Source organism: Nothoprocta perdicaria, unplaced genomic scaffold, assembly GCF_003342845.1.
Source record: "Nothoprocta perdicaria isolate Ctin4 unplaced genomic scaffold, notPer1 scaffold_271, whole genome shotgun sequence".
Lineage (NCBI taxonomy): Eukaryota > Metazoa > Chordata > Aves > Tinamiformes > Tinamidae > Nothoprocta > Nothoprocta perdicaria.
This window is the reverse complement of record NW_020455501.1, coordinates 551,612-572,115: the sequence shown is the minus strand read 5'-3', so window position 1 is coordinate 572,115 and position 20,504 is coordinate 551,612. Positions and strand designations below refer to the sequence as shown.

General features: G+C 43.1%; 1 protein-coding gene across 3 annotated transcripts in view; it reads left to right on the top strand.

Moving 5' to 3' along the window:
* The window catches only part of GDPD5 (glycerophosphodiester phosphodiesterase domain containing 5), a 154,150-nt gene that overhangs the window by 88,755 nt on the left and 44,891 nt on the right, over positions 1–20,504 (top strand). The window lies entirely within an intron of this gene.

Sequence of the window (20,504 nt, the reverse complement as noted above, 5' to 3'; positions counted from 1 at the left end):
ATTTACAAGATTTATAGGGCTACAACACAGCTCTGCTGGTGTGTCTAGATACAGTAATGTCTGGTCTTTCCTTCTCTTACATCAGAGTGGAGGATATTTTCACAAAATCATGTTGGACCTCTGTGTTTTTTTTGTCTTAACATTTAAACGTATGTGTAGCACGTCTGACAACAAACAGGGGACATTTGTCATGTTTTGGTCAGCAAGCTAGGACCTTTTCATAGTGAAAAGCCACTAAAAATGCATCTTAGGGCCTGTGGTTTTTGCATCTACATCCCTAGGAAACCTCATCAGGGCTGAGRAGCAAAGCTGGTGCATCTTCCCAAGCTTGCTGTGTGACCTCTCTGGCCAAAGAAAAGCCATGTTTGGGTCACGTGAATCACAGCTGRAATGATGAGAAGCTGTATAGACCATATTAGATTCAGAAGAGATATGGAAAGAGAAATGCAAACCATACGCCCTGCATAATCATCGAAGTGACTTGACAGACACCAGGCCCAAATCTGGACAAGAGGAGGGTGGAAACTAGGGTAAATTTGCCTCTTCTTTCTTGCTTTTGCCTTTTATACCATATTCTGGGTCCCTTGGCTTGGGGATACCAACAGCCTGATTGGAAAAAAACATCTATTCAACCTGCAGCAACTATATTTTTTTGGCCTATCCCAAAGGGATAGAGAGCCCCATAACAGCAGAATTTGATAAAGCGAGKTTTTTTTCCACTTTTTTTTCCTTCCTTTAACAAGATCAGCTTGAGCTGTGATGTAGTAAGCAAAGTTGGGTGCTATTCCGTGAAATCTGACTTTGAATTGATGTTTAAAGGAGTTTTCCCCCTTGCCCTCCTATCTTCTYCATCAATTGCCAAACTGGTTGGTGGAGATCTATACCCATCCTCAGTCTGAAATGTCTCTGCTTCTCTATTTGTCATCTAGCAGTGTGGATCTTTTGCCTTCCCCTTTACATATCCCCTGTTCAGCTGAGCAAATATTCTAATTTGTGGGTTATTTTCCTAGCCAACCTCTATAGAAAGATACTTGGGTTGACAGAGGTTTCCATGCTACAAACCTTTCAACAGAAAATTAAAGCAAGCCCTGGATGTAATAAAGAATAAAAGAAGGGAAGTGCCATGTATCACTAGTTACAGCATTGTGATAATTACGCTTCCAAAGCAGATTTTTAATTTGTATGCCGCTAGACTCGTTGGCTGTAATTTATAATCCAATAAAACTATGGATTGTTGCTCAAGGCAGGCATATTATATCACCCCAAACCTAATAATTCAGCAGCAGTTTAGTAAACTCAATAGTGTCTATTGTGCAGTTGTTTTTATGGGCTAGTTTATCCCAWTTGGCACTACCTAGTTTGTTTCTGTTGGGCGGCTGTGCTCTGAATTTATTTCAGCAATCTAAGAATAACTTGTCTAATCTATTTGGATGGGGGAAATGAGCCCATCCGTGGAGTGTAATGACATGTCTGTGATAAACAGGAGGTGCTTAAGGATAGACCTGTGATGCTGGTGACCAAAGGGATGGTGGCATACTGTTCAGCATGGACTTGTGTCCTGCTTGGTACCTCTAGGAAYGTTTTGTTGACAGCAGAGCTGTTCCTTCATTGCTTTTGGATGCTTGCTTTGGGAAGCAGCTTGGCAGAAGAAACTCCAGGACTTTTTAGGCTAAAGCTAGAGAAAAGTAGGATAGGGCTGCCCATGGTACAGGGTGTGTGGCCAAAGGAATTGGTCACCCAAACCACATAGTTCAAATATCAACTAAAACCCTTTGTTGTTCACAAGCCATTGCAGTATAGGTGTCTGTGTTATGACAGAGGAGCAAAGCTCTCGAATGATGTCAAAACCAAGGACTAGTTTGACTACCAGCACTAGTTTGAAACCTAGCAAACTAGTTTGAAACCAGCACTAGTTTGACTTGAGCCTTGATGAGAAAAGGCTTGAACTTGCCTTAAAGTCATGTTGCTGTCAAAGTTGTTCAATGGACATGTTTAGCTCTTTGCACCAAGCAGATTTGCAAGTGTTTCTGGGAGTTCTGCTGGTCCCAAATCCATAGCTTATTCAGAAATAATAGTTTGTTGGRTGGAGGCTGCTTTCCACCAGTTGAAGATTTGGTTCTCTCTTTCTAACGGGCATTAGAAAAACCTGCAAGCTACGTAGACCTAAAGGCATTGGAAAATCTCCCAAGTAAAGGTTGCTGGAGGTTTATGTATATGTAGTAGAGGCTGCAGGGGTGAAACCAAGCTGCYTAGAGGTATGAATGGTCATATTGAACCCCTTTTAATCCATCCATAGRATGTTTTCTTGAAGATTTCATAACTATGTGTCTTTGCCTCCTTACATGCAGCAGTGGAGTAGGAGGCAATCAACTCTTTACTAATCCAAACAACTGTTTTAAGGAGGAATCCCCTTACTCATTGCTATATTTAAACTCTGTAACACAGCAGAGATGTGATTTTTTTGTTAGTGCTGACTTGTGTATGCTGTTTATTACCCAAGCCCATGCATAAAGTTCCTGTTGTCTGCTACAGGACCTAACATTTTTGCGAGGTAGAGTGTTTTTCTAAATACCTGCTGGCAGAAGCCAGAGTTCAGCCTGACTCCCCGAACTCCTACGTGATTCCTACACGTTTGTTTTTATATGTTTTTGTGCATGACCCCAAGCAGCTACTGCATCTACCGTGCTGTTTTCTCGATACACATCTGCTGTATAAAACGGCAGCCGCTGGGGAGCACGGCATGCTAATAACTCACTTCCACAGACAGCATTAAACCTATCAAGGAGAAAAGACCTGGCCACAAGAATAAATCTACCAGTTACTCTGAAATCCACACAATTCAGTGGAAATGTCCCAGGGTGGACAATAATGTGGATGGGCAAAAGGAGAATTCATCTAATGAGCATAACTCAAGCTCTTMTTTTGGACCTCAAGAACCATGCAAGCCCTCAGCTGGGACACCAGTGAGGAGGAAAGCACTGGGGCACTCTCCTCATCTGTACAAAAAAACTGCTGAACAAATATTTTCTGTGAATAACCTATTGGTGCTGAGCAGAACTGAGGCTCAGTGTCAAATGAGTCCAGACTGATTTTTRGTTTTAATGTTGAGTAAATCCATGACTCCGTCTGAGAGGTGGAGGTTAACGAGTGAATTTGGCTGATGTGCAGCCTATGCCTGTGGGTTTTTCCAAGTGGAGAGACACCCTTCTGCTTCCCCTTAGCCTATTTCAGGCCAGGATGTGTGAGGCAGAAGGAGGTGTTGCACTTCCAGATGTACCCCTGAATATGTGTGAATAAGTGCAAGGGATCAACAAGCTCAATCCTCTCTTGCTTAAACTGCCCAGCAGCTGTTTTATTGGAGACTTGGCTAAAACAGATGTTTTAGCGCCTGTCTCTGGCAGCAATTCTCTTGCTGGAAATACCAAAAAATCTGTGTACAATTTTCCCTGTGGCTTCTTACCCCGAAGCTGGGGAGGTCACGTTTCACCTTTTTCCTGCCTCTCACCTCCTGCAAGCTCAGCTGTAAATGAGTTTGGGCTGTGGTCACAGCCTGCTGCCATATGATTTATTAACACTTCCCCTCGCTCCCTGTCTGGCACAGTACAACTTTTGCTTTAGGAAGGTCTTTCGGGGGGTCCTGGGCCCCCAGGATAGGTTTCTGACTTTTGTTCCTGTAATGTGTTATCAGTTGGTAGAAAAGCTTTGCTCATCAAACATTAATGCCCTCTTGCTGGCAGGGAAGGAAAAAAACACTTCTAATGCCAGGCAGGAGCCGGTTCTATCCTTTTATCCTCTATATCCTCTGCATTACTTCCAGGACTATTGGCCGTAGCCAACAAAAGCCTTGGGAAATGCCCCTTGTGATATGAGCCTAGTAATTGGAAATTCAGCTGTCTTTCAGGCGCGGGTTGATGGAGCTAGCTGTTGTTGAACTTCYAGCACCTAATGGAGATCATTTGGAGCTAGAATGTCAAGGGAGATGATGGAAGGGCCATTTTGTGAATAATTTAGGTAGAGTCTGAAGGAAGAACAGTGGGGAATAATCCTGCACCTGCTGGGCAGGGAGTAGAGGTAGTGTGTTACTGGAAATCTCATTCCATGTGCATGTGATTGCTGCACAGCTATGCCCATCAAAGAGGTGACAACCAGCTACCAAACCTCACAGTCCAATCTGCCTTTTTGTTTYTTCTTTGTTCTATGTTTCCTAAAGAAGCATAACTAGTTTGATGTTAAATGCCATATGTTCCTTAGGAGCTACTGCTTGTGCTTAGTATTAAGGGCCTGAATTGCTTTAGAGCTATTAGTTTGCCTTTTATTTTCCTCTTCTAACAGCTCGAGCATTTTTTTTGTGCTGGACTAAGTCCAAATTCAAGATCCTCCTGAACCTATGGACCTAAACAGAGGATGCACCCACAGCTCTGAGCCTGCTTGTCTAATTTAGGATGAGAAGGAACAGTGAGTCCTTATGTATCTCTGCAAAATACTTACGACATTCTCTCAGCAGATCTGAAGCGTTAATAACTTGAGTGCTGAGAAGTAATTTGTATCATGTCTATGAAAATTCGGAAATGCTATTTTACAGGTGCTATTTTTAGAAGTTCTGTCAATCCCAAAGTGCCTTGAATAGCTCGGATAATCCAGGTTTCTTTGTCACAGGAAATATTTGGATGAGTGTCCTGCAGAAAGGCAGTTGACAGCCTTATTCCTGGCCTCTGATCTGTAAATCAAGCTTTATTTTTCCATTGTCCTGTGTTTCRCGTAGGCACCATCTCTACTGTGTTGTCACTATAAGCAGTAAGCAGACCCTAACGGAGGTGTGTTAGGTGTGTCCTGCATTGAGATGTTAATCACCAAAGCATAAAATAATGACAAATTAGACGTACTCCATGTGATGGAAATTACAGGGTGGGCAGGAGGCAAGTCTGCATGTTACAAAGGAAAAGGGTGATCAACATCCTSCTCTTTTGTTCCTCTGTCCTCTCTCCAAATGAACTGAACTGCTGAAGCTACTAATTGAGATATCAGGCATCCAATTCTTTCCTTGCCAGCTGCTACAGGCTGGAAAAACTTGGAGACGTGGCTCTGAGACACACGGAAGAGCTCAGGGTCTGAGAGAGCCAAAATCATGAATAAAACCAGAACTACGGCAGATTAGCTGTCCTCCCAGATGTCCTCCTCAAGACAATGTTCTCCTTAAGGGACAATTTCAAAGCACAGCTGTTATAGACCTCTTTGCAGTGAACTACTCTGCTGTGGGTTTTATTCAAGCTTGGGTAGAGAAGGTGGCTTTGGGTTGGAGACAGGGTTTTGCAGGGCTTTACAGAGGTGCCAGACTGGCTCTTTGRGCCACCTGTATGGCCTGTAGGATAAACTTGCTCCATGCAAGCAATTGTACCCTTGCCAAAAGAAGGCAAGATCCTGCTTGGAAAACTTCTTTCAGGTTGGTGGTGGGTGCTATTTTAATGCAATGTAAAATACAAATATTGTTCTTGGCTATTTCATGCATTCATCTCCTCCTATTACTTCTTCAAGCCCAAGTGCGAACAGAGTGGAGGAAGCAATTGCTTCTGAGAGCAATGCAGTCAGCTACCTTAGGGCGTCTTGACTATCTGCCAGTGGTTCTTTTCCCTGAGTAATAAGAAATAGAGAGAGCTGCTTCAGAATTTCTAAAGTGAAAAAATTCTGTGGCAACCTACGTGCCAGAGCCAGCTGCTTAGCCTCTCTGCAGGCTTTTTCATTTGAAGAGGATAACTTGGAGGATGTTCATGCATTGACTTCTTCATGCCTGGATTGTCTTCACCTCCGTGCTTCTCTTTTGCCATCTCCACAAAAGTTTAAGGAGAAGATGCCAAATGAGGGCTTCTTTCTACCATTTTTAATGTCTACCTGGGAAATGTTGCTGGGTATAAAGGAATGAGCTGAGCCCTGGTGACTCTTGTGTATTGAGTCCTGCTGTCCTTACCTTGATACTTAACTTCTTCACTTGCTTAATGACCAACCTGCAGGGTTGTCTTGAGCCTTAGGGATTTTTGTGAAGGTCCCAACTTAACTGCAATTGTGTTGAATGGAAGCGAGACAGCAACCCTTAGTGACGGATGCTGCAGCATGCAACCTTTGCATGGTGCTGTATTAGGAAGGCTGGAATCATACCCCCATGGTTCAGATCTTGTCCCTGTCTCTCCTGTTGTCTTACAAGAGATAAGAATGAATTGGTATTGAATTGCCTGCCACAAGGGAAATAATTTTACTTACGTTAATCTTCATGGGAGTGCTAATGAAAGACCAGATGGAGAAATTGCCTGGTACAACTGCAATCTAAAAGACAAGAGGAGATGACGGTACACCAGGAACTGAGCTTGGGTAGGTGGTGTATTGTGATCTCCACCTCCTCTTTCCCCCCTGTTGTTTGCTCTGTTTCACATGTTGGTTTCTCATCCTGCATCGCTGACTTGCACAGGATCACAGAATGGTTAAGGTTGGAAGGGACCTCCAGAGATCATCTAGTCCAGACTCATGGCAAGGGGCTACACTGTGGGGGTGGAGCTGTTGCCTGCAACGTCTGGGTCATTGCAGTGCCTTCTGGCTTGGAGGTGGCTTTTATGGGTTGATGGTGCCCTGAGCATAAAAACAGACATAAAGTAGAAATCATTGACCTCTGTTGCCACCTCGGTTTGTGCAGGGAGGAGGCCCATCCCCAAAACACTGGTGTTTGCAGAGTCTTGCATCTGTCTGCTGTTGGGATGCTTGTCCCTGCAATAGCATCTTTGCTCAGCCAGCTACAGAAATCAACAGTTACACCCAAGGAGGCCTGTCTTGCTCTTGCTGAGCAGTTTGTCATGCTCCGGTGGTTACGGCATTCTTGGCTCCTCTACAAAGGAGTCTGTTTTTGCGCCAATAAAAGCAACTTTGTGAGCAGCTAATTATTTTAAAACTTGTGGACAGTTGAGGAAGTGAGTAATGAATATACATTAGTCCTCTGGACGTCTTGTTAAACCCATGATGGCGTGGGGGAGAGTTGAAACTCGGCCGTTATTTATCACGGAGGGTTGACTGTGACTTGACCTACATAAAGGAAAGACATTCCTTTGCCCCACGAGAAAGCTGGTGGAGGGTAGTTGAATGCGGGCTTTATACCTTGGTATAATGTCTGTTGTGCCTGACTTTGGCCCGCAGCAAATGACTGCCTTTAGTCTCGTTCACAGCAGGAGAGGGGCCCTGTGTGGTTTCAATAGGAATGTTTTCTGGGACCGTATTGTTGATGCTGTGGGCAGTGTCTGTGTCACGGTCTATTCCTGTGCTTGGAACTGTTTGTTGTTTTTGTTAGCATGTGTCCTGGATGTGAAGCCATGTGGTCTGCTGCCTGCAAAACACCCCGGTGGAAAACACTGATGCAAACACTGATGTTTTGGGAAGTCCTGTTTGCCTTAGCTGTTTTCCCATTGACGGTATCTGTCTGGTGCATCCACCTCCTGGCCACACCRATGGGTCAAACTGCTCAGTTTCCATTTCTGAAAACTCTATTTGGGATTGAGCAAGGAGACTGGAAGCTGTATGAAAACAGGTTTCTCATGCAGGGCGTCCAGCGTGGTGCAGGAGACTTGCAAGCTTAGTGCCCTTGCATGGCGTGTTTCTGCACCCAGCAAGAGCTGAGCCAGGAGAAAGCATGAGCTTTGGGTTGTTCTTAACGAGAGCTGTTCTGAACTTCCAGGAAACGTTCTGCTCACTCGAGAGAGTGGCAAATAAAGCTAACTGTGGTCCTGCTTTCAATGTACAGCAAGATGCAGGAACAGCCGTACAGCAGGAGCTTGCTATTTCTGGAGCACCTTGTACCAGAGGAGCTGAAGTGCTGTAATCATCATGCAGCTCTCTCCAATAAGATGGATAATTATTCACATTTTTTAAGGAATGAGGATATGGAAGAGGTTAAAATGCCCTTTCCTCAATTACAAATGATTGTGAGAAAATTAACTTAAGGTGCCCCCAAGGYGCTTTGGTTATTTTCAGAGGCATCTAGTGGACATCCCTGGAGAAATGTTAGGGGTGCTCTGGATCTGGAAAGATGAGCTGGGAATGTCCTTTCTCCTTTCTGTCATCTGGGAGCCCAGGGCCTCATCTCACTACAAATATGTCCCCTCTTCACTGCATGTCTTTATAGTCTTGCCACAGATGATTATATGGGAAAGGAATAGGAAAAAAATAGTTTTCTATGGGCAGTACCCATGGATATTTTGGGGAYTGAGCATGTGCCTGCTGGCTGTTGGAAAGCATCACGAGATGAAGCAGTTGCAGTGCCTTTATCAATGCTTGTGCAGGGAAACTGGGCTTTTGGTCCTCGAYAGAAACAACTTGCTTGTATTTGCAAGTTTGCTGCTTTGTGATTTAGTCTTGGTAATGGGTACTGAAAGGCAATCGCTACAGGGTAGTCTCATGACTTTCCCCTAGGCAAGCGTAGCAGAGTTGTTATACAACAGCTCATCTTTGCTACGCCAGGGCTACAAASATCAAAGCAAATGCCCTGTTGCAACGACGTGAGATTTGTCAGAGCTGCCCACAGGCAGAGAGGGGACCTTGCGTAAGCCAAATCTTTAGCTGCTTTGATGCAGCTTTTATTAACTAATAATTTGTGCTTAATGCCATTGTCATTTTTATACCTTCCGGATGGTGTTTTGAGTTTAACAGGAGCTCTTGGTTGTCTACCACTTCATAGCTCTCTCTGCTGTTGTCCTCAGCCTGGGTCCGGCTGGCCCATGAGGAGGGACAGATGGATAACCCACCTTCACAAATGTGTTTTTAGACTGTCATTGCCTACTGCTTGTGACACCAAAGAGCAATAAATCAACTCATTTGGGCTTTCATGTGGGGAAACATTCTGCCCTGTGTTTTCATACCACTTTTGTCAAGGTTCCTGTCTTTAGTTTTCTTCTGCCACATCTGCTGGTTTGAGCATTGCCCGCCTTGCCGGTGGACCGAGATGACCATAGGGTGACTAGCTTGGCTTTGGAGGCATGCTGATCCTGYATGTTTCAGCTGTCATGTTGGAAGGCAGGACATATTCCTGAAGTGACTGACCATGTAGGGTTTTCCTAGACTCAGACTGRGTCTAATTTGTCATGTGATATAAGGTTTCTTAATGTATGGACTTTGATGTAGGCTGGTACTGATTAATGAGAGCCTTGGACTTGTCTGCAATGTTCCAGCGAGACGTACATTCTGAGCAAGAGTAAATTCAACTTTAAATAAATTTCTTTTGAATTTAGACAGAGACGCACTACCATAAACTACCATAAACTAAGATTCATTAGTCCTTTAGGTAAAGACAGCCAGGGAAAAAGCTCTGCAGAAGACTAAGGAACACACCCAAGTTCTGGACTTGCTCATTTTTCACATAGCCCCTAAAAGATGCAGCCTGTCTGTTTGSATCCTTGGTGCTTTTGCCCGCTCTCATCAGCACAGCTCCTCTCTCCTTTGACTCTTTTCCCTTTCAAGTATGTGCTGTTTGCCTTCCCTTTTGAAGGCTTCACCCATGGCCTCTTTTGCTGGCAGGGTTTCAGCTGCCAGCGCTGGCTGGTGATGCTCTCACCCACTGAGTTTGCAAAGAAAACCTTGTTTTGTTGTGTCGAGCATCATGACAAAGTAGCATTTTAGAATTTGCTTTGCTGCCAAAAGTGAGAGGGGGGGAAAAAAAATCAAAAAACTCAGGAATGGGCTTGCTGGCTGTTTGTTCTCCCATCCTTCAACCTTGAATCTGTTTGACATCTGTATCTTGGGCAATAGATGACACAAGAGAATCCTGTAAACACTTTCCCAAGAATAATAACAGTAATTAATTCTTTTAAATATGCATTTGGTGTTTATCTTGTCTACCATTGTTCCTAATAAAAATCATGTTTATTAAACTCGCAGACACCAAGCAGGAGGGAGCTGCAGGCACATCAGAAACCAGAATTAGACTAATCTTGACAAACGGCATAAAGAGCCTGCTGCTAGGGCAGAAAAAAGATCAGATCAGCAAAGGCAAATGCAGAATTTTTTCATCTGGCRTGAATGATCTGTCCAGATGCAGGGAGGTTGGACAGCAATTTTGCTTAAAGTATCTGGAGACTTCAGTATCAGTATTCAGTAAAGTATCTGGAGACTGCAGCCAGTTTCAGGCCTGGTAAAGTGTCAATTTAGTTGAATGCCCTGTTTCTAACAGGGTCCAAGAGCAGATGCTTAGGGAATGACCCCCACAAAAGCCTTTAGGACCTGCCTAAATCAGTCTTTTCTTCTGGCAATCAGTTTTTCTGAGACTTCTTTAGCTATAGCTGGGGCCTTTATGTTTAACAGCCTTCATTGGCTCTGTCCTCAGTGTCTAAACTTGAAAATAAAAATCTTTTTTAAAATCTGAAAATAAAAATAAATAATATATTCCTTAATCTTAAATCGTGTTTCTCTAGGATGTCAGTGGTTTTAATTAAGATAATACTTAAAGGAAGGACTAACATGCAAGCTGAATGGAAGGAGATCATGAGTCTGAGAAGGACAACCATGAGACTGGGGAGGTATTAGCAGGAGGAGGAGGAATCCTTAAGAGGATTCAGTCCTCCTGCAGCTCTGTACTGGGAAGGACTCATCAGGGATGGTGTGCCCAGCAAGGGGCTTCCTGGAGGGAAATGATGGGCTCCATTTGCTCAGCTCCACCTCATCAGTAGAGACCAAAACAGCTGGACCTGCTTCACTAGAAAACTGCCTTTCCCAAGCCTCCAAATATGCAGAGGGAAAGGGAATAGCCCCCTGTGTGTYTTAAAGGTAAAAGGAATAGCCCCTCGTTAGTCAGTAATGGGTTTCTAATGCATCAGAGGGGACTGTGGCTAAATACTCGGGAAGTCCTTCCATCAGTAAGGTCAGAAGCACTGGGATCAATGGTTATGCTATTTGAGGCCTCTTTTAATGGAGGTTTTTAAAAGCAATTTAAAGATGCAATGCCAGGAGCTGTTAAAGGAGAGTGGGTTTTGCTGTGGGGGGTAGACTGGGGAGCCGCTATCTACCCGCTCTGTTTCCTCCTGAATCCGAGGCTCCCAAGGGGCTTCATTTCCCTCTGTGCTGGATGAAGGAGGGTGGATGTAATTGTAGGAGGCAGAGCTGCTCCAGAACGTTATTAGTACGGCAGAAACCCCCCTGGGGCTTCTAATAACCAGAAGCAGCCCAGGCTGCATCCCTGCATGGTGCGGGAATTCCCAGTGCAGCGCTCACCTGCTTTGCCAATGATTTCCATCCGAATGCACCAGTGATGATGATGATGATGGGTGCTGGCATGCAGCTCGGCCTCGTCTCTGCTCAATGAGGTGCACCTAGGGAGAAGTGGGTCCTCTCATGCCCAAAGTGTGAGCTCTCCTCAAGGCAGAGAGTGCAGAGCCAAAGAGGGGTGCATGGGCATGCATGATGTACATGTTATCTCTTTGACAGGCAGCAAGCCACCTCTGTCTGGTTGCTCCTTAGCTTTTTAGTGCTAAGAGCCCTGAAACTTGGAGAGAATTTGCAGTTTTGCCTGACTACCCTTTTCAGTYGTGGTGGTAGTTTGTTTTTGTTTTGGGAGGCTGGTAGCTGAGGCGTTTTACAAAATGTAATAATGTTATTTTAGGAGATTTGGCTCTCTTTTGTTGCATCTGTTGATCTACAGTTCAATTACGGCAGCCTCAGCAGGAGCACATATTTCAATAATATGTTCTCTGCTGCCGCTTTGACCTGCTAAATTGAATTGTAAATGGAGCATGTCACAACTCGGCTCATTCATGGTCTTCTCTAACAAGGTGTGTAGAGAGCTATTAGCCTCCTTTTTACGATAACCAAGTAAGATAAGTCAGAGACTTGCAGTGGCTTTTATTTTAGGAAGCATATGGTTACCTACAGAAGCTGTGGCATCCCAAATAGAGGGAATATTCATTTCTTTCTTATTTCAGACCTAATTTTTTTATACTGTATTTCTTTTTCTCACTAATTCATTTTATTTGAAATACCTATGAGTCCACCAAGCTACCTCAAGTCAATACTAATGAGAGATGCATCCTTCTTCTCCTCAGTCATCTTCTACACTGAAAGAGCTGTAGCAAACAGAAGTAAGTCACAAATCTTTTGGGCTTTGACGTATTGAACAGAAAAAGGGAGAGGAGAAATTTAAGGGTGTAAAAAGTACAAAGCAGGAGCTGAAGAATGTGTTTGAGCGGAGTTTTGCACCAATTGTTGTTAGTGTTGCTTGTTAGAGAAATAATAAAGCCTTTGAATAGGGGAGCTAACTGATACTATGGGAGCTAACTGATACTTGTGGAGTCTCCCGGACTGCTGCCTGATTTCTTTGGGGGTTCAGGAGCATTAAATCCAGTGGAAAGATGAAAGCCTGATCCCTCTGTGGACTCTAGTGTAAAGAGAATCGAAGCCAGGCGCCTGGATTCTGTTCCTGCTGCACTTTAGGTCTGGTAGGTCAACATCTGCCAGTTCTGTATTGATTTCCTCGCTTTACAAAGATGCTTGGAGCACAAGGTATGTTCATTTTATTAAATCCCTCTGCAGTGCAAGGTTGGATGGGCTTGTAGTGAAAGCTKATCATATCCAGGGCTGTGTAGCAACACTGCAGCTGTCAGGTTGAGGAATTTCTTTTGTTTTTCCCTCTTTCTGCTTGCACTTAAGAGAACATAATTGGGCACTGGCTGCAGTTTGGGTGTCCACATTACCAGGCAAATGGTCACAGATGAACCTAGTGAGTCACCAAACTGCTTAAGGCTGGAGCTGGGACATACAAGTAGAGACTGAGATCTAGTGGATGGAAGTACGGATCTCAGTGCTGCCTTCAAGTATTTATTGAATGACTGTTGAGAAGATTGAGCCATACATGAGGTCATGAGCATATGTTGCATTAAGGAACGTTTCAGTTGCACGGCTAGGAAAGGCTTTCCCTATGAAGGTGGTCAAACCTTTGAAGAAGGTGATGGAGAATGGGGATGGTCTCTGTTCCTGGAGACACTTAAACCTTGCCTGAATGGTACTCTTAACAACCTGGCCAAAGTTGGCTCAGCTTTGAGTAGGGAATTGAAGCCTCCTACTCCTTTAAGCAGGAACAGATAGTAACAGAGGCCCCTTGTCACCTCAATAATTCTATCTTTAAATGCTTATTGGGGTCTGTATTTGATCTTTGATACTGTAATCGGGAGAGTGAGCTAGAACTTAGCTGGGTGGAAATCTGGTCACATTCATAAAATGAAGATACTAAGAACTACACACTCATATACGAGGAGTTAGTCACGACATTTTGTAACTTCACTGCAAGAACTTATGTATTGTGTGCACTAACAAAAAGCTTCAGCTGGTATTTGTTCTTGTTTATCCTCGATTCCTGGTTCTAATGGACACAGCTGGGAGATGTTGTCTTTCATCTTCAGAGATGATTTAATCACTTGTCTGAAAGAGATTTTTCTTTTGTTTGCTTAAAAGAGGTCCAATAGGGTAATCTGGAAATAAGGAATCAGGCCCTCAATTCTTTTGCATTCACTGGATAAATGTTAGCTCGCCTCTTTTTCGCTCTCAGCTAATACTGATAAATGTCTGCAGGAAATTGATTCTTGAAAATGTCAGAGAATGGAGTAGAGAAGACTCATTAGTAACCTCTTCGTTGTATCCGGGAGTGAAATTAAATGACCTGAAAACACACTTGAGGAAAGGTTGTACTCCAGTTTGAATCCAGCTCTTGTCTTTGCTCCTGAACTACAGAGCAGTTATTTAGAGCTGTGTGGCCTTAGTCCTTCAACAGAATCCGTTTACCTGGAAAAGACTGAATCCGATAGATATTTAGGGATACAAGTGTGCTTTGCCCTGCCGGAAGATAAAAGACCTTTCTTGTCTCGCTGCATTTACAAATTAAGGTCCTGGTTGTCTTGGATGTCTCTGGCAATGCTGCCTGAATGTAAAGCCTTCAATGTGGAGATTTATGGTGTTCTGTGAGAAGATGATAAATATCTTGTGGGAGAAGACTGAACAGATGAGATTCATCCACAGGGCATGTGGCTGCTTTGGTTTAGGATAGCTTTTCTCTTCTGAAAGGTCTGCACTGAAATGCTGGGTGCTTTTCTCTGGGGCAAAGGCTYGAATTCGGGAGGAGAGATGGGGCCAAGAACAGAGGAGGGATTGAGGGAGACCTGTCTAGAGCTCAGGGGAAGCCAGTGGGTATCTAGACAYCTATTCTGTTGTGGCTATGAAGTTATTAATGCAATGTTTTGAAGATATCCATCTGATCATCTACATTTAGCAATGGTGGGAAGCCCTGGTTGTTCCTGGCAAATGTCATAGGTGTTTTTTTGTCAACAGAACTGATTAGAGCACAATAGCAGGCTAAAAGAGCTCTAAATTAGAGATCCTAATGCTGACAGACCAGGACGGGTGTAGGAAGTTTCTCTCAGCTTGAGTATGGATGTGACCCAAGATGCAAAGAAGGCCAAAAACCAACAGGACATTTTCTCAAGTGGAGCAGCTGAATTTGGTCCAGCAAAACAGTTGGATAGGTGGAACTGGAGCAAGATGCCCACGTTGTTTTCTTTCTGCATGTGTGTAGTCAGACCCATGTGCCTGTATGTGTCCTCGCTGCTGTGCTTGCCTGTTTTAGGAGAGATTCCTAAATMTCTTCTATTTCCAATTATCAGAAATTCCAACCTCAATTTGAGAAGCTCCTCCACTAGGAATTCTATCAYATTTCCTACAAAAGGCTTCAGTTTTGACAAGCGGTATTTTTCTTACTTAAAAGTAAATAATTAAAAGACTGTTTTGCCACTTCCAGCTCTAGTTATATTTTATTTTTTGAATAAATAGGGGACCTATGTTCAGGAGACGAAGAATGGGTAGGATGTGCCACATGGTCTGAAAACCCTAAATTCCCAGGGGTATTTTGACTTGGAAAAAAACCCTCTTCCTGCAGAAGTTGTCCAACTATCAGCATTCAGACCCTCTGATTGCTCCTCCGTTCCTAACTCAAAGAACCTTCGTTGTGTGGGGAGAGATTTTTRAGCAGATGCATCCACCAGCTTCCAATGAAAGTTGAGACTGCCAAGCACCTAGCACACAAGAAATAGTTGTGAAAATCCTCTCCGGTCATGAGGTGTGGAGGTGGAACATGTTTCTATTAATGTTGGTGGAAAGAGCCCCGTGATTTTGGGGCTATGGTGGAGAGGTATTCACACTATCTAGGTGTAGGCATCAAAATGGAGAGGCTAATCTCTTAAATTCCCTAAATAGGTGAAAGAGAGGACCAGCTTCCTCCACAGCTCATTTTAGGGTGTTTAGTTTAAACCCTCGTCCTGAAGAACCATGCAGGGAAACCAGCCTTAGGCATCTTAACTCGTTAGACCAAAAACTCCCTATCTGTCCTCTGCCTATGCTATTTAGGAAGTTTTTAGAACAGTAATGTGTCAAAACTTAAAAATACCTGCAATAACTGCGATGTTGGGCTTTCTTCTCTCCACGTGGCTTTGCAGGCCGAATGCTGATTCTTTTTGGTCTCCATTTGCAGTGACATTTCACTTGCATCCTCTGTGTATGCAAAGATATTAATTCTTGTCCAGGCATAATTATGAATATAAATACCCTTGCTATTTTTTTTTCAGGGTAGTGTGACTTTCTTCTCCGTTTCTCAACAGCTGGTTATATTTGTTAGTAACAGGCTTAATGTATGTGATCATGGAAACCTGACCATATCATAGATCCTATCAGCTGGCAAAATGGAAAGATAATATTCTGCCCTAACTAACTGCTAAGATGGGTTACTCTGCGCGGTGTTTATTATAACTCGGTGTTAATGTGGAGAGGTGAAGCAGGTGGCTTTTACAGCTCTGGTTTGCATCCACTTTCTTTCCAAATGTGACTCTGTAAAGCACGTGTTTTTTGGGTTTCAGGAGGCCAACTGTTTTAAGAGGAAAATAAAATAAATAAATAAAAAAGCATTCTTTTGTTTTCAATCGCTTGGCATTTTAATGACAAGCGATTTCCTTACGCAGCGTAAAATATAAATTAACAGCAAGGAGGAAGGTGAAATTGTAAGGAAACTCCATTTACCCACTTTCCTGAAATAACGAATCTAACGAGAAGAGGTTTTGAGTCAAAGTCAGAGTGCGGGGAGGCAAGTTGGAGTTTTGTTGTTCTATTGATTTCAGTGGGCTYGTGTGATCTTCTGCCTGTCAGCCTCCTTGTCATCATATTGTGTTTCTGGCTGGTAATGATTGCTGTCTCTTTCCTGCYTGTCATCTTCTAATGAAGGTTGGGTCCTTAAAGTGATTTTTTTTATTTTTTATTTTTTTWAAATTAATGATCTTTCTGAATATGAGGCTTTCAAACACTGAAGGGAGTTTACATCTCAAGGAACTGATAGCTTTGTTATATTTATTGAATTTTTGTTAGAAGACCAAAGCCAAGACCAGTCTTTGTTAGAAGTCTGCAAAATTGTGGTACCCTAGCTTGGCACACGTTTCTGACTTAACTCCCTCCATTAAACAGTATGTTTTTCTGATGGGTCTTAATGACATCTTGGTTGAAAGCTGTGAAATTGCCCTTTATGACCTTTAATCTTTTAAGGAAAATATATCTCTTAATTGGGGGGAAAAAATCTATTTTGCTATCGTACTCTCCACCTACCAACAACRTAACCCCTATTTTTAAGGCTCTGTAGGCAAAATTTTGCACACTCTAGCTGCTTTAGGAGAGATTTGGGATCTGCTTCTACAGAGGGTTTGATGTGAGGAGCTGTGCAACCCCCACACTGTTGGGCACAAGACCCAAGAAGAGAGAATAAATCACTTGTTTGGACCTGTGAGCTGCCATTCTTGGTTGCATGGGTATAAATAAGGATAAGATCTTGGTGGCATTCAGCCTCCTSCACTGGAAAGCTTCTGAGATTCACAAGCTGGAAGGCACGTGACTTCTCCCATGTTGACTGCTGAACAGTTGTTTGCAATGAACCATCAGCAGGGCCTCCCTAAAGCAATCTCACCACCTTCAGCATCCTCTGTGGCACCCAGTGCTGACATTTCCTCCTACCTGCTYGTTGTTCAAAGTTGGCTTCTCTCTTTCTAACTCATTTTGAGACTCTGCCTTGCTTTTGAGTGCCACAGGGGATGCTGAAGATGGTGGGCTTGCTTTAGGGAGTCTCCCAAGCTTTTATCCCAACATCAAGGCATGTTTTAAGGATCCAAGACGTGACCGGTTGCATGGAGGTAGGCTGTGAGAGAACATTAAAGGACTGATGTTAAACGAGGTGACTCCAGCAATTTCAGTGTGTCTAAAAGGGATTAACTCACTGCATACAAGTACTGGAATGAGGTAACAAATAAGCAGTTTAGTGTCTTCTCTCAMCTGGTTGTACCTCGCTGTTATGTTTGGGTGTCTATGGTATGGGCTAGGGTGAACTTTCTGATGGATCCAGCAGCAATAGAAAATACTTAAGCCTGACAAGGAGAGGGACACGTGTAATTGTAATGATATCTGTTCCCTATCAATCAAGTTTCACGTGGAGAAATCGTGATTTTTAGGATCTTACGTGTCCCTTTTCTGCTGGAAGTCCCAGTCGCCTCCAGTTCAGTTCCTGATATCTTGCTGTGTGATTTTTGGCTAGATAGTGATTAATGTGAAAGGAGTTCATTAAGTAATTATAAAATGGGCACTTTTCAGTCTTCTGTAAAGTAGTGCAACATGGAAACGTGCTCATCCGGTAATTTGGCAGCARAAAGCTGTGGCAGACACACGTGCCTCAACTGTGTGTCACTGTTATAGCAGATGTTCCCTCTCTAGTGATAGACAAGTTACCTCCTCCAAAGAAACTCTTTAAAAAGAAAAAGAAAAGAGAAAAAAAAAAAAAGGACTTGTTGGTCAACAAATTCCTTTGCTTTAGAAAAGATACCACGCTAATCCAAGAGATGTCTTCCAGCATATGTGTCATCAATTAAAGTGTAGAAATGGGTGAGAAATTTCATCTCTCAATATAACAGGACTGATTGAATTGGAAATAGTGCTCACGGGAGGGGTAGGTGGGAGGCTGTGTGCGTGAGAAATGGGCATATGTACACCGTATCTCCTACAGATTTTATGGAAAATAGAATAATCTCCCTGAGCCTGTCTGCTCTCTGCAGGTGCTGGGTGATAAATAATGCTGTGACTTTGGTGGTTTTGGCATGCTTTGGGAGTTTGCGGTGGCAGTGTAATTTAAAAGTAAGAGCTGGAAAAAATCTAGYGTGTGCTGTTTGATAAGATGTTCAGGATTGTTTTTAACAAGTTGGCAATTCCTTTTGATTTTATTCATTTATTGCCATGTTCCTTCCCTGTTGATGCAGTAATGCTTCTATCTGACATGGGGTACAGTTGGGGATGCACTAAAATATTCTAAATAAATAAATATTCATCCTCATTCTCTGCTATTTATTTATAGAGTTGCATGATTAAAAATCATTAACAAACTAGAAGTGTGACACTTTGTAACCTCTCAGTCTGCACTTGTTTCTCATTTGGGGCTCTTAGCAGGCCTTTGGATACCYTTGGAATAAGAAATCATACTCCTGTTTTTTGATATAGCTCCACAATAGACAGGGACTACAAGTGCAGTGGTAGGTGTAACATATGGGTTTGAATGTGTTTCTGCAGAAGCTCTGCCTGACCAGAAGGGGAAGGAAGGGTGAAAATGGGTTTTCTAGAGGAACTGTYGAAAAGTCTGTGGAGATGTTATTATGAAGTCTTGTGGAACTGAAAATATGGACATTTTTCAAACATCTTCAAACCTTCTTGAGTTTCTGTAGGTGCAGTACCGTTTCCTCCACCTGCTTGTGGCTGTGCTTGATCAGAAAGACWGAATTTCAAGTCTTTGATATTTTTAGCAGTTGAAGTTAGAAACTATTGCTTTACGGAAGGGTAAGAACTGCAAATTCAAGGTGATGAATTGAATACTCCTGTGCTGGAGGCTGTGCAGGACCCCAACTCTATCCAATACCTTGTGATCGTGCATCTGAGTTTGGTTCAGCTGGTGCCGAATTGCATCGGTGGTGCTGGGTAGACATGATGGCCCATCCTTCTAGCGCATACATGAAATGGGGAGAATATAGTTTGCAAACTCATGGGCAAGTAGTTTAGCTACGTGGCTTTGATTATACTCAGTAGCTACATGGAAAAGTGCCTGCAGACCTCCTCCTCATTGCTCTTGTGTTGTTTCTCCGTGCCACAAAGCTGCTCGTGGGAATTAGGCATCTGGCCCTGCTGATATCTGATAGATAACAAGCTGCATAATAAACTCGTCTGTCTTGAAGAAAAATTCAAGCCATAACTCCTGTCCAGAAACTGGGAATTTCTGACAGAGAAGATCACTTTTGGCACAGCAGGAATTAAATAATTCTAACTCCTTTTTTTTATTATTATTATTATTATTATTTTTTTTTTTTGGTACTGTTTATGGCCTGGGCTTTAAAGAGAAGAGCTATGTCACAAGATTGGTATCTAGGGTGATTCATGATGAAGCGTAGTCAATACATAGTTAAGTAGTTTCAGCCCTTAAGATGGGAAGGAAGAGCGGAGAGTAGACGTGTTACTTATGTATTGCCAAAATAATGTGGTTCTAGAGAAAATGTTATTTTCAGGAGAGATTAATGATGCATCCAGGATCTGGAAAGAAATTATAGATTATAGTAGTASAAGTACTTGTGTACTTTTTCTTTCTTTTTTCAATCTTCATCCCTTCTTTACTCTTATTTTTCCATCACGAATTTATCTGGAGTGCTTTGTTCCAAGAAAACTGGCTGCTATTTGAAGTGGAAGCGTGCGTGCCTGCAGGACTATTTAATGCCTGTGGAGTAAAACCACTGAGGAACACATGGAAGTGGTGTTGGTTATAGGCAGCTTTCTTGCAGCATTGTTTTTGCTGGGGATGTGATTGAGAATTTCTACCCATCCTGTTGGGCTGTTGGAGTAGGGCACTGAACAGCTGCTTTTAGGGCTTTTTTTTTCTTCCTTTTTTTTTTTTTTTTTTGATATTATTTGAAACACTCATCAAATGCGAGCGTCAATAAAACATTCATCAAAACCAAGAGGCAATGCAAACCTCTTTCATCYGAGCCTGATGTGGCCTTTCCTTTTGCTGTTTAATTTGCAAAAGACTCRCATATGTGTGTGTATAAGCAGAGAGCAAATGTTGCATCTGAGGGCTCATGCTCTGCAGCATTTGTGAACCCTGGGAGGAGGAGGAAGGGTTCATATCCCCCATTTCTCACTGGGAAAAGGCTGTTTTCCTCCCTCGCTTAGCCTTCAAAGGGAAGAGGAGGCGAGATCTTCGCCCAGCTCACAGAGCCGAGCTGTTTTTGACATCTCGGTGAGCTCAGCTGTCGTTGATGACACCTCTTCTGCTCCAAGGGCATTTCCCCATCTCTGAAATGATCAGAATGTGAGGCCATGCCTGCACAGACTTTTGGTACCTGTCTAAATCTGGAAAAGACTTGAGATCTGACCTAATCAAGTTG